The sequence below is a fragment of the Pseudophryne corroboree genome, chromosome 9 (assembly GCF_028390025.1).
Source record: "Pseudophryne corroboree isolate aPseCor3 chromosome 9, aPseCor3.hap2, whole genome shotgun sequence".
Classification (NCBI taxonomy): Eukaryota; Metazoa; Chordata; class Amphibia; order Anura; family Myobatrachidae; genus Pseudophryne; species Pseudophryne corroboree.
The window spans coordinates 233,098,457-233,122,977 of record NC_086452.1 but is presented as its reverse complement, the minus strand read 5'-3'; the positions used below and the strand labels follow the sequence as shown (position 1 = coordinate 233,122,977).

General features: G+C 47.9%; 1 protein-coding gene and 2 pseudogenes across 4 annotated transcripts in view; 2 read left to right on the top strand and 1 right to left on the bottom strand.

The window, feature by feature from the left end:
• LOC134957932 (complement factor H-like) overlaps nt 1-24,521 on the top strand; it is a 1,300,757-nt gene that overhangs the window by 833,741 nt on the left and 442,495 nt on the right. The window lies entirely within an intron of this gene.
• Nucleotides 10,201-10,320, bottom strand: LOC134964566 (5S ribosomal RNA; annotated as a pseudogene).
• LOC134964565 (5S ribosomal RNA) lies at nt 11,266-11,385 on the top strand (annotated as a pseudogene).

Sequence of the window (24,521 nt, the reverse complement as noted above, 5' to 3'; positions counted from 1 at the left end):
ATGCGCAGTTCTGACCCGATCGCACCGCTGCGATCAACTGCAGCGTGCGATTGGGTCAGAATGACGCCCATAGTTTTACCCATCTGCTAACAAAATTGCTGCTACGATCAGGTCTGAATTACCCCCATTGTCATTTAAAGTAGTAAGATCATTGGGGGTAATTCCAACTTGATCGCAGCAGGAAATTTTTTAGCAGTTGGGCAAAACCATGTGCACTGCAGGGGGTGCAGATATAACATTTGCAGAAAGAGTTAGATTTGGGTGGGTTATTTTGTTTCTGTGCAGGGTAAATACTGGCTGCTTTATTTTTACACTTCAAATTAGATTTCAGATTGAACACACCCCACCCAAATCTAACTCTCTCTGCACATGTTTTATCTGTTTCCCCTGCAGTGCACATGGTTTTGCCCAACTGCTAACAAAAATCCTGCTGCGATCAACTTGGAATTACCCCCATTATCTGTTACTGATTTCCCATCTTCCCAGTTGCTGCTTGACTTTGCTTTTTGTATACAGTAGTTTGAGGTTCACAGCAAACCAAATTACCAAATTCCTCACTGTATCTTTTAGGTAGTTTACCTCCATTGCTCTTGATAGATCTCTTGATAGAGCTCCTGCTCTGTGATTGATCACTTGTATCTCTAATCTCAATCTCTGACATGCTTCTAGTCAGGGCCGGTGCAAGGTTTCTCGGCACCCTAGGCAAAACTTCTGCCTTCTGCCCCTTCCCCCTACCCATCCCTACTCTCATACCCCCTCCCCCCCCCTACTCTGTTAAATGTCTGATGTTCTATCCCCCCAAAAATCTGTGTGCATGCTGCTGCTCATCTCCCCAGACTGTGTGCATGCCTGCTCCTTATCTCCTCCCCCCACCCCCTCACCACACCGCTGCTCTCGCTCTCTTTCCTTATCAATGCAGAGAATGCACTGTGCAGCCACCTTACCTGCAGGCTGCAGTGCAGAGTTGGAACTGAGTAGTCTGTGAAAGAGCCTGGAATGAAGAGCAGTGCTGCATGTCACCCCCAGCCAGGACTCCAGGAGCTGTCAAAGTTACTGCCTGTGCCGGGTGGAGGTGGAGCTGGAGGCTGCAATACGGGAGCTTAGCAGTCGCGGCTACTGTAAGATACGCATTCTGGGGGATAGAACTATGCTATCTTTTTTAGGCAGCTGTAGCAGGCCGCCCCCTCAGGTCCTGGCGCCCCTAGGCAGCTGCCTAAAGCTGCCTAGTGGAAGCTCCGGCCCTGCTTCTAGTTGCCATTTTATCTATTGTAGCATCACAAGTCTTTATGGTGTGGCAATATGCCTATTGTCTTTAGTTAAAGCTGCTTCCAGAGACACTACATCTTTTGACTTTAAAAACGTTTGTCAGTGTCACAGAATCTGTAACATTTTCTCTGTTGTTATTATTATAATTATTATTATCCTTTATTTCTCTTACGTCCTAGAGGATGCTGGGGACTCCGTAAGGACCATGGGGTATAGACGGACTCCGCAGGAGACATGGGCACCTATAAAGAACTTTTAGTATGGGTGTGCACTGGCTCCTCCCTCTATGCCCTTCCTCCTGACCTCAGTTAGATTCTGTGCCCAGAGGAGATAGGGTGCATTACAGGGAGCTCTCCTGAGTTTTCTGTGTAAAATAATTTTAAGTTTTTTATTTTCAGGGAGTACTGCTGGCAACAGACTCCCTGCATCGTGGGACTGAGGAGAGAGAAGCAGACCTACTTAAATGATAGGCTCTGCTTCTTAGGCTACTGGACACCATTAGCTCCATAGGGAGTCGGAACACAAGTCTCACTCTGGGGTTCGTCCCGAAGCCACGCCGCCGACCTCCTCGCAGAGCCGGGAAAAAGAAGCCGGGTGAGTATGAGAAGAAAAGAAGACTTCAAGGCAGCAGAAGACTTCAGATCTTCCTGAGGTAAGCGCGCAGCAGTAACTTTGCGCGCCATTGCTCCCACACAACACACACACATGGCACAGATGGGTGCAGGGCGCAGGGGCGGCGCCCTGGGCAGCAATAAACCTCATTACTGGCAATAAATATGTTTATTAGGCTGCGGAGGCAGCAAATAGATGATCCCCCGCCATTTTTTAATTATTGAAGCGGGACCGAAGCCCGCCGCTGGAGGGGGCGGAGCTTGATCCCTCAGCACTAACCAGCGCCATTTTCTCCACAGAAGCTGCAGAAAACGCTGGCCCCCCGGATTCTCCCCTGCTGAACGAGCTCAGAGGACTGTAAAAAGAGGAGGGGGGCACATTACAGGCGCAGTGAGTGGGGAAATCAGTGTAATTTCATATAAAAGCGCTATCTGGGTTTCAGTAGCGGATCTTGCCACGGGCAAGCAGGACTTTTGCCCGGGGCGCCGCCTTCCAGAGGGCGCTGGCGCCATCCGGAGGGCGCCGCACCGTGGCAAGATCCGCCACTGCTGCCCGCTGTGTGCCCCGTCCGCCTCCGCTGCCCGCACCCGTCCCCTGTGAAGGGAACTAGACGCTATGCGTCTAGTTTCCCTTCGTGGAGAGTAATTTTGCTGAGCGGTGCGCGATGACGTCATCGCGCACCGCACAGCAAAGGTCCTCTCCCACAGGGAACTAGACGCATAGCGTCTAATTTCCCTTCGTGGAGAGGACCTTTTGCTGTGGGTGCGCGATGACGTCATCGCGCACCGCTCAGCATTCAAGCGGCGCTAGCAATGTACAGGGGGCGTGACTGACCACGCCCCCTGTATTAGGCCACGCCCCTTTCCTGCTCGGGGTGCTCTGCTCCCTTGAACCGGCCCTGCTGGGTTTATTCCAGTGTCAGTTTGCCGCTGGGTGTGTGCTGGCATACTCTCTCTCTGTCTCTCCAAAGGGCCTGCTTTGGGGAATTGTCCCCTTATAGTTATATCCATGTGTGTGGGGTGTCGGTACGTGTGTGTCGGCATGTCTGAAGTGGAAGGCTTATCCAAAGAGGAGGTGGAGCAGATGAGTGGCGTGTCCCCGTCGGTGGTGCCGACTCAGGATTGGATGGATATGTGGAATATGTTAAATGCAAGTGTAGCATCATTACATAAGAGACTGGACAAAGCAGAGTCCAGGGTGTCGACAGGGGGTCAATCCACGGATTACACTGACTCACAGGGCCCGTCGGGGTCTCAGAAACGTCCCTTGTCACAAATAGTGGACACAGATACCGACACGGACTCTGATTCCAGTGTCGACTATAATGAAGTGAGATTGCACCCTAGGGTGACAAAAAGTATTCAGTGCATTATTATTGCCATAAAATATGTTTTGCATATCACTGATGAACCCTCGGTGCCCGACACGAGGGTGCACATGTTTAAGGAGAAGAAACAGGTAGTAAACTTTCCTCCATCTCATGAACTTAACGAGTTATGTGAAAAAGCTTGGGAAACTCCAGATAAGAGACTGCAGATTCCCAAAAGGATTCTTATGGCATACCCTTTCCCTACACAGGACAGGGTACATTGGGAATCCTCTCCCACAGTGGACAAGGCTTTAACTCGCCTGTCCAAGAAGGTGGCGCTGCCGTCTCCTGACACGGCGGCCCTCAAGGATCCTGCGGACCGCAGGCAGGAGACTACATTAAAGTCTATTTATACACATACTGGTACTTTACTTAGACCGGCAATTGCGTCGGCATAGGTATGTAGTGCAGTAGCAGCTTGGACAGATACCCTGTCAGCTGACCTTGATACCCTTGATAGGGATACCATTTTGTTAACGTTAGCTCATATTAAGGACGCAGTTTTATATATGAGAGACGCTCAAAGAGACATTGGATTACTGGGTTCAAGAGCCAATGCTATGGCTATTTCTGCGAGAAGATCCTTATGGATCCGCCAATGGATGGGTGATGCGGACTCAAAAAAGCATATAGAGGTCTTACCTTACAAGGGTGATGTATTGTTTGGGGACGGTCTTGCGGACCTGGTTTCCACAGCTACCGCGGGTAAATCTAAATTGTTTCCCAGGGCTACAAGCTGGATTTCGAGGAGGTGCCCCCACGCCGGGCTTTCAAGTCGACCTTACCAGCTTCTTCCCCAGAGAGGGAGGTAGTATTAGCTGCAATTCAAACGATGTGTCCAGCAAGTGATTGTCAGGGTTCCCCTGCATCACCAGGGAAAAGGATATTATTCGACCCTGTTTGTGGTCCCGAAGACGGATGGTTCTGTCAGACCCATTTTAAATTTAAAATCCCTAAACCTGTACTTGAAACGGTTCAAATTCAAGATGGAATCGCTCAGAGCTGTAATTTCCAGACTGGAATGAGGGGATTTTATGGTGTCGCTAGACATAAAGGATGCTTATCTTCATGTCCCCATATATTCCACTCATCAGCAGTACCTGAGATTCGCTGTACAGGATTGTCATTACCAGTTTCAGACGTTGCCGTTTGGGTTTTCCACGGCCCCGAGGATTTTCACCAAGGTAATGGCGGAAATGATGATGATCCTGCGAAAGCAGGGTGTGACAATTATCCCATACCTGAACGATCTCCTGATGAAAGCGAGTTCAAGAGATCAATTGCTGAAGAACGTGTCGCTCTCCCTGAGGGTGCTCCAACAGCACGGTTGGATTCTCAATCTGCCAAAGTCGCAATTGGTTCCAATGACTCGACTATCATTCCTAGGAATGATACTGGACACGGAACGAAAGAAGGTTTTTCTACCGTCGGAAAAAGCCCAGGACCTCCAGAACATGGTCAGAGACCTGCTAAAGCCAAAAAGAGTGTCAGTTCATCAATGCACTCGAGTTATGGAAAAAATGGTGGCCTCATACGAGGCCATTCCTTTCGGCAGGTTTCATGCAAGGCCATTTCAGTGGGACCTTCTGGACCAGTGGTCCGGGTCCCATCTACAGTTACATCAGAAAATAACACTGTCCCCCAGGGCCAGGGTGTCTCTCCTATGGTGGCTGCAAAGTGCTCAACTTCTAGAGGCATTCAATACTGGGTTCTGGTAACCACAGACGCAAGCTTTCAAGGATGGGGAGCAGTCACCCAAGGAAGAAATTTTCAGGGACTATGATCAAACCAGGAGTCCTGTCTGCACATCAATGTGCTGGAATTAAGGGCCATATACAACGCCTTTCGACAAGCGGAGAGTCTTCTTCGCAACCTACCGGTTCTGATTCAATTAGACAATGTCACAGCAGTGGCACATGGGAACCGCCAAGGTGGGACAAGGCGCAGAGTCACAATGGCGGAAGCCACCAGGATTCTTCGCTGGGCGGGAAATCACGTAAGCGCTCTTCATTCTGGGAGTAGACAACTGGGAAGCAGACTTCCTCAGCAGACACGATCTCCATCCAGGAGAGTGGGGACTTCATCAAGAAGTCTTTGCAGAGATAATGAGTCTCTGGGGAATTCCTCAAATAGACATGATGGCGTCATGCCTCAACAAAAAGCTTCCGAGATACTGTGCCAGGTCTCGGGACCCTCAGGCAGTAGCAGTAGATGCCCTAGTGACACCATGCGTGTTTCAGTCGGTCTATGTGTTTCCTCCTCTTCCTCTCATCGCAAAGATTTAGAGGATTATAAGACAGAAAAGAGTACAGTCGATACTCATTGTTCTAGACTGGCCTCGAAGGGCCTGGTACTCAGATCTTCAGGAAATGCTCACAGAAGATCCTTGGCCCCTTTCTCTCAAGGAGAACCTGTTGTAGCAGGGGCCCTGCGTATTCCAAGACTTACCGCGGTTGCGTTTGATGGCATGGCGGTTGAATGCCGAATCCTAGCTGAGAAAGGTATTCCGGAGGAGGTCATACCTACTCTGATAAAGGCTAGGAAGGAGGTGACGGTGAAACATTATCACCGTATCTGGCGGAAATATGTCTCTTGGTGTGAAACCAAGAATGCTCCTACGGAAGATTTCCATCTGGGCCATTTTCTCCACTTCCTACAGACAGGAGTGGATATGTGCTTAAAGTTAAGCTCTGTTAAGGTACAGATTTTGGCCCTATCTATATTCTTTCAGAAGGAATTGGCTTCTTTACCAGAATTCCAGACTTTTGAGAAAGGAGTGCTGCACATCCAGCCTCCTTTTGTGCCCCGAGTGGCACACTGGGACCTGAACGTGGTGTTACGGTTCCTTAAATCTCACTGGTTTGAGCCCCTTCACACGGTTGAATTAAAATTTCTCACTTGGAAGGTGGTCATGTTATTGGCCTTGGCATCTGCAAGGCGTGTATCAGAATTGGAGGCCTTGTCTCACAAGAGCCCCTATTTGATTTTTCATGTGGATAGAGCGGAATTGAGGACTCGTCCTCAATTTCTACCTAAGGTGGTGTCTTCATTTCATATGAACCAACCTATCGTGGTGCCGGTGGCTACGAGTGACTTGGAGGACTCCAAGTCCTTGGATGTAGTCTGGGCCTTGAAGATTTATGTAGCAAGAACGGCTACATGGACGCAAGGTTCCGCAGCACCCAATTACAGAGTACATATGCACATAATCAAAACACTAAAACAGTGACTTACAGTTGAAGACAATATAGGACAAGTACAGGGCAACTAAGCATAACTACACCAGTAAACGACATAGAGATAAATTCCAAGGTGGACAAAAAACTGCAGGAATTGGACAGTTGAGGACTATTAAAGTAATTAAAGTATAAGCACATGAGGGAAGAGGGCCCTACTCATGAGTCCAGGTTATCTTCACCATAGAGAATTATCATCAGATCACTGACGTTTCTATAATGGGTGCAGTGTGTGCGGTGCACACGGGCTAATGAGTCCAGAGGGGGCCCCCACCGCACACGCTGCACCCATTTTGTGAATACTCACCCCTCCAGAGTCCTGCGGCAATGTCCACGGCAGTGTTAAAATCTCACCGCACCATTTTCCCGGGGATCTGCGCATGCGCAGTAGAGTCTGAGCGCTCTAGTGCTCAGACTCTCCCCGCTGCCGGCAGAGAGGAGGCGGCCCGAATGGAGGAGGCTGCACCCAGGCCTCCTCCTCTTAAAACGCTGCTGCATCATATAACAAGCTCTCAAAATTATACAGACAGATGAAATTTGCTGAGCATGCATCAGGGCAAGAAAGTATCAGATTGAGTAACAACTCACAACAGAGTATCCAGGGAGACCCTCTATAAGGACTGAAATATCAGTGCCAGTCAAAGAACTAAATTGGATTTTAACTCCAGCTGCAGTTATTAGAGTCAGAGTGAAGCCCAGGACAATAAGACCAAGTCTGCCCAGCGGATTGGTTACCAAGAGACTAATTGGAGCTCACAGAATTAACCTGACCATGATCTACAGATGTAGCCAAGCGCATTATTGCTGCAATGTATAGGCAGTGCATAAGCATCTCGGTAATGATTGGCTGCACTTGGCTGCGCCCATGACCCATCAATACAATGCATATAGGCTGCTGGCAAATATATGTACCTGCATGCTGGTGTGCACACACGTCGCAGCAACTTAGTCGCGGGTGCGACTAGGTGCAGCCACAATAACTGTGGTACGTGTGTACTACATATGCTCTCAAACTTGGTCATCAGGAAGCCAAACAGTTCATGTTTTCCAGGTTTCTTCATAGAATCACCAGAATATCCAGATTAAGAGGGGGCACAGGGGGTAAATACCCCCGGGCCCCCTTTCTCAAAGGATCCCCTGGCTGGAGCTGATCTGACTGGGCCAGAAAGGGGGAGGGAACGGGTACTAATTTCCCAGGCCCAGACTTGCTGGAGGGGTCCTGTGGGGCACAGGTCCTCTTACCCTCCCCCCACTCCAGAGTATATCTACATTCATCTGGGAAGCAGTTCCCTCAACTATAACCGGCACCATCAGCAAAGACTCTCCCGAGTGCACATGCACTATCTTCCCAAATGTTACTGGGAAGATGACGCCAGCTGAGGATGGGGGACCCGCTTCCCAAAGCAAGCAAGGTAGGCAGAGGCGTAACTAGGGTTTTCGGAGCCCAAGGCTCCGAATTGTGGTGCCCCCCCCATTAAATCAACTGTGTGCACGCGCCAAATCAGGTGTGGCCATGCACCAGAAGGGGCATAGTCACATACCAGAAGGGGCATGGCCACTGAAAATGGGGCATACCAACATGACTATCACCTACCCCTTGTGTTGTCTCTCAGCACACTATCACCTACCCCTTGTGTCATCTCTCAGCACACCTTCATTCAATTTTTGCACATTATGGCAGTAGAGTTGCCTATTTACATAGTACACAGGCAGAGTCCCCTTTTTACAGAGTATGCAGGCAGAGTCCCCTTGTTACACAGTATGCAGGCAGAGTCCCCGTTTTACACAGTACGCAGGCAGAGTCCCATTTTCACACAGTATGCAGGCAGAGTCCCCTTTTCACACAGTACACACAGTGCCAGATATACATTGCCCCACAGTGCCAGATACACATTGTCCCACTGTGCCAGATGCACAAATGCCCCACTGTGCCAGATGCACAAATGCCCCACTGTGCCAGATGCACAAATGCCCCACAGTGCCAGATACATATTACCCCACAGTGCCAGATTCACATTGCCCCACAGTGCCAGATACACATTGCTCCACAGTGCCAGATACACACTGCCCCAGTGCCAGATACATATTACCCCACAGTGCCAGATACACATTGCCCCACAGTGCCAGATACACATTGCCCCACAGTGCCAGATACACATTGCCCCACAGTGCCAGATACACAAATACCCCACAGTGCCAGATACACAAATGCCCCATAGTGCCAGATACACATATGCCCCCAGTGGTGCCATATACATTTAAGCCCCCAGTGGTGCCAGATACATATATGCTCCTCGCGGTGCCATATACACAAATGCCCCTAGTGGTGCCAGATATATATATATATATATATATATATATATATATATATATATATATGGGAATGGAGGAGTTATTGCGCCACTTGTGTTTAACAATTATTAAAATAGGAAATAATAGTATAAAAAAATGTGAAGTTTAAAATATACACTCCCTAAAAATTCAAAAGGGTGTCAGCTGGCCCCTAGACAAGGATGGTAATTCCCTGCGATGTACAAGGATTTAAAAGAAATGGGGGGGAGGGGAAATAGCGACCAATGGTGTCTTAAAAACTCACAATGAAGGTATAGAATATAAGTACAATTTATTCACATAAAATAGGGTTATCACATAAAACAATTTTTCACATAAAAATATCTTAATAACAGGTCTCTTTAAAAAATGGGATAAAAACAATTTACACAGTTCTAAGTATGTTTACCAGTTAAAAATAGATAAAAGGATTATAACTTAACTGGATATAGGTCACTGTCAGGTTTCCCAACGCGTTTCGTCATACAGACTTCATCAAGGGGTATTTGGCAGAGTGGGACCATGCCTCTATTTATACCAGTAGTAATCTAATGGTAATTATGACATCACTTCCTGTTTGCACATGGTGTTTGCAATACGGACTGTGATTTAATTAATTTATGGTTTTACATACTATGAGCAGGTGTTAAATAACAGTGCAGTGTGTAATACATAATGTAAAAGTAGATTTGGAGCAAGAAAGGAGTAAAAACAGTCTTTGTTTTGAAGCGCTGGCGGCTTCTCCGCCACACTTCCGGTATTCGGACGTCGCGTCACTTCCGCCCCACTTCCGGGGACGCGACCGCGCGTGCGTCCGTAGCTTCAGCAGCAATAGTTCTTCCTAGAGGCCAGCAGTATTTATAAAGAGAGCACCGTCGGCGGCCATCTTTGTGTGGTTTATTTATGTAGTTATTTCGTGCGGCGGCCATGTTAACGGAGTTCAAAATCAGGGACATTCTCATACTGATCCTCCGCAAACCATGAAAACAGAGAAACAAAATGATGATAAGTGATTATAAAGGAATGTGATCACCATATTAACAGTTCCTAGAGTAGTTCATCATATCACTGGATAAATATAATTCTTTAGCAAGTGCATTAGTTCATCATATCACTGGATAAATATAATTCTTTAGCAAGTGCATTAGTGTGCTGATTTAAATATAAATAAATAAATAAATAAATTAAATCCGGATGTGTAATTCTAATTTAAATATATAAATAAATAAATACTAACATTAAATCCGGATAAAATGTGGTGTTTAATGTATACAGTACAGACAGTGTTTTTTTAGAGGTGAGAAATTTTAAAGGGCCAGGGATGTGTTCATAAGTGTGCAATTGCGACAATGACTAGCTCATGTAGGCTTTTTATATATAGTTTTTTATTTACAGTACCTGATATTCCCAGATGGTCTCCCTAGTCTGGTACTGATCAGGCCCGACACTGCTTCGCTTCCAAGATCGGGCGAGGTTGGGCATTTCCAGTGTGGTTTGACTGTAATAATTACTTACCATACATGTGTCATATTGCAAATTAGGAAGTGATACTGGTGGAGGGGGGGGGGGGGGGTAATTCAGGGGGGGGGGGGGGGGTTGTGGGATTGGTAAGTGAGTGGGGGTGGGGGGTAGGGAAGGATAAAGGGTAGTGGGATGAAAGACGGTGGTGGAACCATGTTTAGGAAGTGATTAAGATAGCCGATTAGTGATTAGAGCGAGGTGTAGATGAATCCAACCGTAATGATGGCACCAGAGGGTTCACAGGAATGGAGCAATTTCGTAATAGTCATTGAACCCCTTCGGGTGGAGTGTCTGCAATTTGAAGATCCAGAACATTTCTCTGCGTGAAAGTTTATTTGCTAAGTCTCCTCCTAAGGCCTTAACTTTTAAGGCTATTGAACTAGTAAAGTTGGGTGAAAGAGGAGGAGACTTAGCAAATTCCTGTGAACCCTCTGGTGCCATCATTACGGTTGGATTCATCTACACCTCGCTCTAATCACTAATCGGCTATCCTAATCACTTCCTAAACATGGTTCCACCACCGTCTTTCATCCCACTACCCTTTATCCTTCCCTCCCCCCCACCCCCACTCACTTACCAATCCCACAACCCCCCCCCCCCCCTGAAACACCCCCCCACCCTCCCCACCCCCTCCACCAGTATCACTTCCTAATTTGCAATATGACACATGTATGGTAAGTAATTATTACAGTCAAACCACACTGGAAATGCCCAACCTCGCCCGATCTTGGAAGCGAAGCAGTGTCGGGCCTGATCAGTACCAGACTAGGGAGACCATCCCACTACCCTTTATTCTTCCCTCCCCCCCACCCCCACTCACTTACCAATCCCACAACCCCCCCCCCCCCTGAATCACCACCCCCCCCCTCCCCACCCCCTCCACCAGTATTACTTCCTAATTTGCAATATGACACATGCATGGTAAGTAATTATTACAGTCAAACCACACTGGAAATGCCCAACCTCGCCCGATCTTGGAAGCGAAGCAGTGTCGGGCCTGATCAGTACCAGACTAGGGAGACCATCTGGGAATATCAGGTACTGTAAATAAAAAACTATATATAAAAAGCCTACATGAGCTAGTCATTGTCGCAATTGCACACTTATGAACACATCCCTGGCCCTTTAAAATTTCTCACCTCTAAAAAAACACTGTCTGTACTGTATACATTAAACACCACATTTTATCCGGATTTAATGTTAGTATTTATTTATTTATATATTTAAATTAGAATTACACATCCGGATTTAATTTATTTATTTATTTATTTATATTTAAATCAGCACACTAATGCACTTGCTAAAGAATTATATTTATCCAGTGATATGATGAACTAATGCACTTGCTAAAGAATTATATTTATCCAGTGATATGATGAACTACTCTAGGAACTGTTAATATGGTGATCACATTCCTTTATAATCACTTATCATCATTTTGTTTCTCTGTTTTCATGGTTTGCGGAGGATCAGTATGAGAATGTCCCTGATTTTGAACTCCGTTAACATGGCCGCCGCACGAAATAACTACATAAATAAACCACACAAAGATGGCCGCCGACGGTGCTCTCTTTATAAATACTGCTGGCCTCTAGGAAGAACTATTGCTGCTGAAGCTACGGACGCACGCGCGGTCGCGTCCCCGGAAGTGGGGCGGAAGTGACGCGACGTCCGAATGCCGGAAGTGTGGCGGAGAAGCCGCCAGCGCTTCAAAACAAAGACTGTTTTTACTCCTTTCTTGCTCCAAATCTACTTTTACATTATGTATTACACACTGCACTGTTATTTAACACCTGCTCATAGTATGTAAAACCATAAATTAATTAAATCACAGTCCGTATTGCAAACACCATGTGCAAACAGGAAGTGATGTCATAATTACCATTAGATTACTACTGGTATAAATAGAGGCATGGTCCCACTCTGCCAAATACCCCTTGATGAAGTCTGTATGACGAAACGCGTTGGGAAACCTGACAGTGACCTATATCCAGTTAAGTTATAATCCTTTTATCTATTTTTTAACTGGTAAACATACTTAGAACTGTGTAAATTGTTTTTATCCCATTTTTTAAAGAGACCTGTTATTAAGATATTTTTATGTGAAAAATTGTTTTATGTGATAACCCTATTTTATGTGAATAAATTGTACTTATATTCTATACCTTCATTGTGAGTTTTTAAGACACCATTGGTCGCTATTTCCCCTCCCCCCCATTTCTTATATATATATATATATATATATATATATATATGCCCCCAGCGGTGCCAGATACATATATGCCCCCCGCGGTGCCAAATACATACATGCCCCCAGTGATGCCAGATACATATTTGCCCCTAGTGGTGCCAGATACATATATGCCCCCAGCGGTGCCAGATACATACATTATATGCCCCCAGCGGTGCCAGATGCATATACCTCCAGCGGTGCCAGATACATATGCCCCCAGCGGTGCCAGATACATATATGCCCCCAGTGGTGCCAGATACATATATGCCCCAGTAGGGCCAGATACATATGCCCCCAATGGTGCCAGATACATATATGCCCCCAACGGTGCCAGATACATATGTCCCCAGTGGGGCCAGATACATATGCCCTCAGTGGTGCCAGATACATATATACCCCCAGTGGTGCTAGATATATATGCCCCCAGTGGTGCCAGATACATATATGCCCCCAGTGCTGCCAGATACAAAAATGCCCCCAGTGGTACTTACCCTCCTCTGCTGCCGCCATCTTCCGTCTCTGACACTGAGAGGAGGAGTGCACAGCGTGCTTCTCTCCTGTGCCTCGTTCACTGTGTGCCAATCAAAGCTCATGGGCCGGCAGCCAATTAAGAGCTGGTCCGTGAGCTCTGATTGGCTTACAGCCGAGAGACATTTTAAATGACTGCTGGAGACGGCGACACAGTGAGGGGCAGGAGAGACGCGCACTGTGCCCTCCTCCCTTCAGTGTCAGAGACGGGAATTGGCAGCAGCAGCAGAAGGCATGTGTGCAGGGGTGCCGGACATTAGGGAGTGCTCCCCATGCGCACGCTTATGAGTTGTGGGGGCGAGTGGGCATGATGCCCTGGCTGCCGCCGCTCCCCCTGCTAGACCTGCCAAGGTGCTCGACCCCCCTTAGTTAGGCCTCTGAAGGTAAGTAGCAGTTGCCCTCCACCGTGCCCCCTCTGCCCGCTGGATTTGAATGGTGCCCCCCATGGAGCGTGCATATCTTTATTACATTTATTTTTAGCAAGTGTGGCCACTCCCCATTTTAGGCCACACACATTCCAGTACCGGGGCCCAGCATGGCTCACTATGGCCCTGGGTGAGCACACATGCACACAAAAGGGCAGTGTCTGTTTTCTATGCATTCTACCTAGGACACACTACATGCATGGGAGACCTCCTTCCAAGAGGGGAGTGGTCCCTGTCTTAAATGCCCCTGGCCCCAAAAGGATATTTTAGAATGTGTCAGTGAGTGATGAATACACCTGTGGTCCTGCTAGGTGACCTGGAAAATGTGAATTGTTTGGGGTCCTGAAGACCAAATTTGAGAACGACTGATCTACTAAGCTGTGCTTATTACAGATTCTAACACTAAGCAGCCCCATCTACCTATGGCTCGGTTAAAAACAAATTTCTCTAATGTCCTAGAGGATGCTGGGGACTCCGTAAGGACCAAGGGGATAGACGGGCTCCGCAGGAAACATGGGCATTTTAAGAAAGAATTTAGTTCCTGGAGTGCACTGGCTCCTCCCTCTATGCCCCTCCTCCAGACCCCAGTTTGATACTGTGCCCAGAGGAGCTGGGTGCTTTTCAGTGAGCTCTCCTGAGTTTACTGATAGAAAGTATTTTGTTAGGTTTTTTATTTTCAGGGAGCTCTGCTGGCAACAGACTTCCTGCATCGAGGGACTGAGGGGAGAGAAGCAGCCCTACTCTCTGAAGCTAGGTCCTGCTTCTCAGGCTACTGGACACCATTAGCTCCAGAGGGATTGGTACGCAGGATCTCACCCTCGCCGTCCGTCCCGTAGCCGCGCCGCCGCCCCCCTCGCAGAGCCGGAAGATAGAAGCCGGGTGAGTATGAGAAGAAAAGAAGACTTCACAGGCGGCAGAAGACTTCATGATCTTCAATAGAGGTAACGCACAGCACTGCAGCTGTGCGCCATTGCTCCACACACCTCACATACTCCGGTCACTGTAAGGGTGCAGGGCGCAAGGTGGGGTGCCCTGGGCAGCATTTGGGACCTCATGTTGGCAAAAGTACACATATATACAGCTGGGCACTGTATATATGTATGAGCCCCCGCCAAAAATTACTGTTTAAGCGGGACAGAAGCCCGCCGTCGAGGGGGCGGGGCTTCACCCTCAGCACTCACCAGCGCCATTTTTTCTCCACAGCACCGCTGAGAGGAAGCTCCCCAGGCTCTCCCCTGCTGATACACGGTAGAAGAGGGTTGAAAAGAGAGGGGAGGCACATAATTAGGCGCAAAAACTATATATACAGAAGCTACTGGGTTAACATTAAGTTACTGTGTTATTCCTCGGATATTATAGCGCTGGGGTGTGTGCTGGCATACTCTCTCTCTGTCTCTCCAAAGGGCCTTGTGGGGGAACTGTCTTCAGAAAGGACATTCCGTGTGTGTGTGTGTGTGTGTGTGTGTGTGGGTGTCGGTACGCTTGTGTCGACATGTCTGATGAGGAAGGCTATGTGGGAGCGGAGCGGGAGCAAATGAGTGTGGTGTCTCCGCCGACGGCGCCGACACCTGATTGGATATGTGGAAGGTTTTAAATGATAATGTTAATTCCTTGCATAAAAGATTTGACAAGGCTGATGCATTGGGACAGTCAGGGTCTCAACCCATGCCTGACCCTATGTCGCAGGGACCGTCAGGGTCTCATAAGCGCCCACTATCCCAAATTGTTGACACAGATACCGACATGGACTCTGACTCCAGTGTCGATTACGATGATGCATAGTTGCAGCCAAAATTGGCTAAATCCCTTCGATATATAATTATAGCAATAAAGGATGTTTTGCACATATCAGAGGAAACCCCTGTCCCTGACACGAGGGTGTATATGTATAAGGGAAAGAAGCCTGAGGTAACTTTTCCTCCCTCACACGAACTGAATGAGTTATGTGAAAAAGCTTGGGAATGTCCAGATAAAAAACTGCAGATTTCCAAACGGATTCTTATGGCGTATGCTTTCCCGCCAACGGGTAGGCTACGTTGGGAATCCTCCCCTAGGGTGGAAAAAGCTTTAACACGGCTACCCTCAAAGATGCTGCTGATCGCAAACAAGAGGTTACCCTGAAGTCCATTTATACACATTCGGGTACCTTACTAAGACCGGCAATTGCGTCGGCCTGGGTGTGTAGTGCTGTAGCGGCATGGACGGATACCTTATCTGAGGAACTGGATACCCTAGATAAGGATACTCTAGTCTACTGGATTCTAGAATAAACGCTATGTCGATTTCTGCCAGAAGAGTTCTGTGGACTCGGCAATGGACAGGTGATGCCGACTCAAAAAGGCATATGGAGGTTTTACCTTACAGGGGGGAGGAATTGTTCGGGGAAGGTCTCTCTGACCACAGCTACAACTGGAAAGTCAATTTTTTTTGCCTTATGTTCCCTCACAGCCTAAGAGAGCACTGCATTATCAAATGCAGTCCTTTCGTTCACAAAGAAACAAGAAAGTCCGAGGTGCGGCCTTTCTTGCCAGAGGTAGGGGCAGAGGAAAGAAGCTGCACAACACAGCTAGTTCCCAGGAACAGAAGTCCTCCCCGGCCTCTGCAAAATCAACCGCATGATGCTGGGGCTCCACTGGCAGAGTCGGGCCCAGTGGGGGCACGTCTTCGGAATTTCAGCCACATGTTGGTTCACTCCCAGGTGGATCCCTCGGCAATAGAAATTGTGTCTCAGGGTTATAAGCTGGAATTCGAAGAGATGCCTCCTCACCGATATTTCAAATCGGCCCTACCAGCCTCCCCCCAAGACAGGGAGATAGTGTTAAATGCAATACAAAAATTGTATCTTCAGCAGGTGGTGGTCAAGTTTCCCCTCCTTCAACAGGGAAAGGGTTATTATTCGACCATGTTTGTAGTCTCGAAACCGGACGGTTCGGTCAGACCCATATTGAGTTTAAAATCTCTGAACCTATACTTGAAAAGGTTCAAGTTCAAGATGGAATCGCTAAGAGCAGTCATTGCGAGCCTGGAAGGGGGGGATGTTATGGTGTCACTGGACATAAAGGATGCGTACCTTCATGTCCCCATTTATCCACCTCATCAGGCGTACCTAAGATTTGCGGTACAGGATTGTCATTACCAATTTCAGACGTTGCCGTTTGGTCTCTGAACAGCCCCGAGAATTTTCACCAAGGTAATGGCGGAAATGATGGTGCTCCTGCGGAAGCAAGGTGTCACAATTATCCCGTACTTGGCCGATCTCCTCATAAAAGCGAGATCAAGAGAGCAGTTGCTGAACAGCGTATCTCTTTCACTGAAAGTGTTACAGCAACACGGCTGGTTCTCAATATTCCAAAGTCGCAGTTGATTCCTACGACTCGTCTGCCCTTCTTGGGCATGATTCTGGACACGGACCAGAAGAGGGTTTATCTCCCGATAGAGAAGGCCCAGGAACTCATGACTCTGGTCAAGAACCTATTGGAACCAAAACAGGTGTCAGTGCATCATTGCACTCGAGTCCTTGAAAAGATGGTGGCGTCATACGAGGCCATTCCCTTCGGCAGGTTCCATGCGAGGACTTTCCAATGGGACCTACTGGACAAGTGGTCCGGGTCACATCTACAGATGCATCGGTTGATCACCCTGTCCCCCAGGGCCAGGGTGTCACTCCTGTGGTGGATGCAGAGTGCTCACCTTCTCGAGGGATGCAGATTCGGCATTCAGGATTGGATCCTGGTGACCATGGACACAAGCCTCCGAGGGTGGGGAGCAGTCACACAAGGAAGAAATTTCCAGGGTCTTTGGTCAAGTCAAGAGACTTGTCTTCACATCAACATCCTGGAGCTAAGGGCCATATACAACGCCCTATGTCAAGCGGAAACCTTACTTCGCGACCAACCAGTTCTGATCCAGTCAGACAACGTCACCGCAGTGGCTCATGTAAACTGCCAAGGCGGCACAAGGAGCAGAGTGGCAATGGCGGAAGCCACCAGAATTCTTCGCTGGGCGGAGAATCGTGTAAGCACACTGTCAGCAGTGTTCATTCCGGGAGTGGACAACTGGGAAGCAGACTTTCTCAGCAGATACGACCTACACCCGGGGGAGTGGGGACTTCATCACGAAGTCTTTGCACAGATTGCAAGTCGGTGGGAACTGCCACAGGTGGACATGATGGCATCCCGCCTCAACAAAAAGCTACAGAGGTACTGCGTCAGGTCAGGAGACCCTCAGGCAGTAGCTGTAGATGCCCTGGTGACACCGTGGGTGTTCCAGTCAGACTATGCGTTTCCTCCTCTTCCTCTCATACCCAAGGTGTTGAGGATTATAAGAAAAAGAGGAGTGAGAACAATCCTCATTGTTCCAGATTGGCCACGAAAGACCTGGTACCCAGATCTGCAAGAAATGCTCACAGAAGATCCGTGGCCTCTTCTTATAAGACAGGACCTGTTACAACAGGGGTCCTGTCTGTTCCAAGACTTACCGCGGCTGCGTTTGACGGCATGGCGGTTGAACACCGGATCCTAGCAGAGAAAGGCATTCCGGATGAGGTCATTCTTATGCTGATAAAGGCTAGGAAGGACGTGACATCTAAAACATTATCACCGTATTTGGCGAAAATATGTTTCTTGGTGTGAGGCCAGGAATGCTCCTACGGAAGAATTCCAGCTGGGCCGTTTTCTTCACTTCCCACAGTCTGGAGTGAATTTGGGCCTAAAGTTAGGCTCCATTAAGGTCCAGATTTCGGCCCTATCCATTTTCTTTCAAAAAGAGTTGGCTTCTCTACCAGAAGTTAAGACGTTTGTAAAAGGAGTGCTGCATATTCAGCCTCCTTTTGTGCTTCCGGTGGCACCTTGGGATCTTAACGTGGTGTTAAGTTTCCTAAAGTCACACTGGTTTGAACCACTTAAAACAGTGGAGTTAAAATATCTCACGTGGAAGGTGGTCAGCCTTGGCTTCGGCTAGGCGTGTGTCAGAAATAGCAGCTTTGTCACATAAAAGCCCCTATCTGGTTTTCCACATGGATAGAGCAGAATTGCAGACCCGTTTGCAATTTCTGCCGAAAGCGGTATCATCTTTTCATATGAACCAACCTATTGTGGTGCCTGTGGCTACTCGTGACTTGGAGGATTACGAGTTACTTGATGTGGTCAGGGCTTTGAAAATTTACGTGGCCAGAATGGATAGAGTCAGAAAAACTGAAGCGCTGTTTGTCCTGTATGCATCCAACAAGATTGGTGCCCCTGCTTCAAAGCAAACTATTGCTCGCTGGATTTGTAATACGATTCAGCAAGCGCATTCTACGGCTGGATTGCTGCTACCAAAATCGGTCAAGGCCCATTCCACTAGGAAGGTGGGCTCTTCTTGGGCGGCTGCCAGGGGGGTCTCGGCACTACAGCTGTGTCGAGCTGCTACTTGGTCGGGTTCAAACACCTTTGCAAAGTTCTACAAGTTTGATACCCTGGCTGAGGAGGACCTCATGTTTGTTCAATCAGTGCTGCAGAGTCATCCGCACTCTCCCGCCCATTTGGGAGCTTTGGTATAATCCCCATGGTCCTTACGGAGTCCCCAGCATCCTTTAGGACGTTAGAGAAAATAAGATTTTACTTACCGGTAAATCTATTTCTCGTAGTCCGTAGAGGATGCTGGGCGTCCGTCCCAAGTGCGAACTTTTGCAATACTTGTATATAGGCCCTCATTCCGAGTTGATCGGTCGCAAGGCGATTTTAGCAGAGTTACACACGCTAAGCCTACGCCTACTGGGAGTGTATCTTTGCTTCTTAAAATTGCGACCGAAGTATGCGCAATATTGCGATCACAAACGACTTAGCAGTTTTAGAGTAGCTTCAGACTTACTCTGCCTGTGCGATCAGTTCAGTGCTTGTCGTTCCTGGTTGACGTCACAAACACACCCAGCGTTCGCCCAGGCACTCCCACCGTTTCTCCGGCCACTCCTGCGTTTTTTCCGGAAACGGTAGCGTTTTCAGCCACACGCCCCTAAAACGCCGTGTTTCCGCCCAGTAACACCCATTTCCTGTCAATCACATTACGTTCGCCGGAGCGAAGAAAAAGCCGTGAGTAAAAATACTTTCTTCATAGTAAAGTTACTTGGCGCAGTCGCAGTGCGAACATTGCGCATGCGCACTAAGCGGATTCTCACTGCGATGCGATGAAAAACACCGAGCGAACAACTCGGAATGAGGGCCATAGTTACTGCTTCAATAAGGGTTACGTTATAGTTGCATCGGTCTTGCGCTGATGATATGTTGTTTTCATACTGTTAACTGGGTAGTTATCACAAGTTATACGGTGTGATTGGTGTGGCTGGTATGAATCTTGCCCTTGGATTAACAAAATCCTTTCCTCGTACTGTCCATCTCCTCTGGGCACAGTTTCTCTAACTGGGGTCTGCAGGAGGGGCATAGAGGGAGGAGCCAGTGCACACCAGGAACTAAATTTTTTCTTAAAGTGCCCATGTCACCTGCGGAGCCCGTCTATCCCCTTGGTCCTTATGGAGTCCCCAGCATCCTCTACGGACTACGAGAAATAGATTTACCGGTAAGTAAAATCTTATTTTCCATGAAACTTATATTATGACTCAGTTGAGGGATTGAACGATGACTTCAAGGTAGAAACCTTGGATAAATTTAGAGGTCAACCTAAGACTTATTGTGGGCCCCACATATCTATTGTGCTCTCTTCTCTCTGTGATTCTTTAGTAGCCCAGCACAAATGAATTGCCCGTTATGAAGATCTTGTCCTCCCCACCTATATATTGTCTACGAAAGCTCTGGCTGTGATTCTCCCACATGTTCACCTCAAAATGTGGATCTCTAGTGGCATTATCCATTTAAATCATATGGGAGTATATGCAATTAGCGTCGAAACGCGGTAAATTATCGCCGTTTTTTAATTCGACACAATTCGACCGACCAATTTCGGCAAGTGGGTGCCGAAATTCACCATATTTAATGGAAAACGGATTCGACAGTCCCGCGGGCGAAAAACGTCCGATTTGTCGGATTTTGCCACGATTTCGAAAAAACTGGAAAAACCCGGAAAAAAATGGCGTGGGGTCACCTCTCCAAAGCATAACCAGCCTCGGGCTCTTCGAGCTGGTCCTGGTTCTAAAAATGCGGGGGGAAAATTGACAGGGGATCCCCCGTATTTTTAAAACCAGCACCGGCCTCTGCGCCTGGTGCAAAAAATACGGGGGACAAAAAGAGTAGGGGTACCCTGTATTTTTTACACCAGCATCAGGCTCCACTAGCTGGACAGATAATGCCACAGCTGGGGGTCACTTTTATACAGTGCCCTGCGGCCGTGGCATTAAATATCCAACTAGTCACTCCTAGGCTGTCCCCCCCATCCAAGGACTGCGGATGGGGGGCTGATAGCCTTGAGAATTATGAACGAATATTGTTTTTTCCATGGGTACTACAAGTCCCAGCAAGCCTCCCCCTCAAGCTGGTACTTGGAGAACCACAAGTACCAGCATGCGGGGGGAAACGGGCCCGTTGGTACCTGTAGTACTACTGGAAAAAAGATTCCCAAATAAAAACAGGAGACACACACCGTGACAAGTACAACTTTATTACATACTGCCGACACACACATACTTACCTATGTTGACACGCCGACTGCCACAGTCTCCGACGATCCGAGGGTACCTGTGAAAAAAATTATACTCACCTGCCAATGTCCAGAGATAAATCCACGTCCAGAGTATAATCCACGTACTTGGCAAAAAGCAAAAACGAACACCCGACCAATGGACTGAAAGGGGTCCCATGTTTACACATGAGACCCCTTTCCCCGAATGTGCCGGGACCCCACGTGACTCCTGTCACTGAGGTCCCTTCAGCCAATCAGGAAGCGCTACTACGTGGTGCTCACCTTATTGCCTGTGCTCTGTCTGTGCTCAGACAGCGCATCGCACAGCTCCCTCCATTACTTTCAATGGTGGGAACTTTGCCGTCAGCGGGGGGGGTTACCCGCGGTCAGCGGCTGACCGCGGGTGACCTCACCGCTAGCCGCAAAGTTCCCACCATTAAATATAATGGAGGGAGCTGTGCGATGCGCTGACAGCTCAGACACGCACAGAGCCAAGGACGTTGCACTCGCTGATTGGCTGAAGAGACCTTTCTGTGACAGCTGTCACGGAGAGGTCTCTGCATTCGGGGAAAGGGGTCTCATGTGTCAACATGGGACCCCTTTCAGTCCGCTGGTCGGGTGTTCGTTTTGTTGTTTTGACAAGTACGTGGATTTATCTCTGGACCCTGGATCAGGTGAGTATAATTATCTTTTATTTTCAGGTACCCGTGGATTCTACTTGGAGAAGAGGACCGACTGCTTCGTGTCAACATAGGTAAGTATGTGTGTGTCGGCAGTGTGTAATAAAGTTGTACTTGTCACGGTGTGCGTGTCCTGTGTTTATTTGGGTATTTTTTTCCCAGTAGTACTACAGGTACCAGCGGGCCCAAGTTCTCCAAGTACCAGCTTGCGGGGAGGCTTGCTGGGACTTGTAGTACTACTGGGAAAAACAATATTCGTGTCATTTTCTCAAGGCTATCAGCCCCCCATCCGCAGCACTTGGATGGGGGGGACAGCCTCGGGCTTCACCCCTGGCCCTTGGGTGGCTGGGGGGGTACCCATTGATTGAAGGGGTCCCCACTACGCCAGGGTACCCCGGCCAGGGGTGACTAGTTGGATATTTAATGCCACGGCCACAAGGCACTGTATAAAAGTGACCCCCGGCTGTGGCAATATCTGTCCAGCTAGTGGATCCCGATGCTGGTGTAAAAAATACGGGGGACCCCTACTCTTTTTGTCCCCCGTATTTTTTACACCAGCACCAGGCGCAGAGCCCGTTGCTGGTTTTAAAAATACGGGGGATCCCCTGTCAATTTTTCCCCACATTTTTAGAACCAGGACCAGCTCGAAGAGCCCGAGGCTGGTTATGCTTTGGAGGGGGGACCCCACGCCATTTTTTTTCTGAATTTTACAATTCCATCTAAAAAAATATATATATATTATTTTAAAAAATATATAAATAATACTTGTGCCTCCAAAAAAGACAAACCAAGTACCTAATCCCTTCTAATATAAATAGATATGCTATTACCCAAAAAAACACACCCAAAAAACATGTTTAAAATTTTTTTTATTAGTTTCACCCACCAAAGTGTGGCGGATTGAAAATGACGAATTTACTGTCTAAAAGCACTGTTGTCGAATTTCCAAACTTCAATTGAATAGACTTTGGTCGAATTGCAGCATGTGTATCATTGCAAAAAAGTCGAATTTGTCAAAAGTCGAATTTCAAAAAGTCGAATTTTGAAAGTTCGCTTTTTGTCGGAAAGTACTGAATTGCATTGTCAATTTTTTTTTTTTTTGCGAAAAAGTCCCGAAATTCGACAATTTCGGGAATTCGACCGCAATTGCATATACCCCATGGTGTCTGTTGACTCCTAAAAATAACTTTGTAAATGGTATTTTCTCCCTCATGTTGATTTTTTTTTAAAATCCCATCATCGGTACACAGATTAGACGGGTGTGGTTTATAGGGTCGACAGTGATAGCCGCAACTAGCCCCCAACGGTCTGGACACGCCTCCTCTGTCCGGACAGCACCTCTGCTGTCCGGTGCACACCCCTCCAACGGAGGCATGTCCAGACGATTGGGGTGGGGGAGGGCGGGCTGCGGCTGCTGCGTGACATCACATGCAGCCACTGTGACTCGGGAAGCGTAGGTGCGGCGCTGGCAGGGAGCTACTGGTCAGGTACAAAATCATTGCTGTCGTGCGATGCTTTTGTACCTGTGCAGGGGAGGAACAGAGCCAGACATGCGGGGCGAACTAGCCGTGTGCTGGGTGTTCCCACGCATGTCTGTGAAACTGATCATAGATGTGCTAAATTTAGCACATCTACAATCAGATCGGAATTAGGCCCATTTTCACTTTGAAATGGATACAGTAGGTATACTGTATTCCACCCCATTGAGTTCTATTCATGAAGTAGTGTAAAGAGTAAAGATGTGAGCCAGTGGAGAAGTTGTCCATGGCACCTAGTATTGAGTGCATTCTATAAAATTATACATAGCAGCTGATTGGTTCAACTACTTCGCCACACTTTTCACTGCTTCATGAATAGACTCCACTATTTTTGAACACAGTGCCTGAACACACAACACAGGGGCTCACAGCACTACTAGCAATGGCACCCTAATGATTTTATATTTAACACAGTCCCTGAATACACATCAGTTTTATTTTAATTTTTTAATAGCATAATGCCCATCTAACAGATTTTGTACAGTGCTGCAGCCCACAGTCTACAGAGCCTCTATGTTTTTTGTTTTTTAATGTCACAGTGCCTTTTTAATTTAACACAGTGCTCCTAATTACTTTTCTCTGACGTCCTAGTGGATGCTGGGAACTCCGTAAGGACCATGGGGAATAGCGGCTCCGCAGGAGTCTGGGCACATCTAAAAGAAAGCTTTAGGACTATCTGGTGTGCACTGGCTCCTCCCCCTATGACCCTCCTCCAAGCCTCAGTTAGATCTCTGTGCCCGAACGAGAAGGGTGCACACTAGGGGCTCTCCTGAGCTCTTTGTGAAAGTTTTAGTTTAGGTTTTGTTAGTATCAGTGAGACCTGCTGGCAACAGGCTCACTGCATCGAGGGACTAAGGGGAGAAGAAGCGAACTCACCTGCGTGCAGAGTGGATTGGGCTTCTTGGCTACTGGACATTAGCTCCAGAGGGACGATCACAGGTACAGCCAGGATGGGTCCCGGAGCCGCGCCGCCGGCAGCCTTACAGAGCCAGAAGAGCGAAGAGGTCCGGAAAATCGGCGGCAGAAGACGGTCCTGTCTTCAGATAAGGTAGCGCACAGCACCACAGCTGTGCGCCATTGCTCTCAGCACACTTCACACTCCGGTCACTGAGGGTGCAGGGCGCTGGGGTGGCAGCGCCCTGAGACGCAATAAATCGATAAAAAAACCTTATAT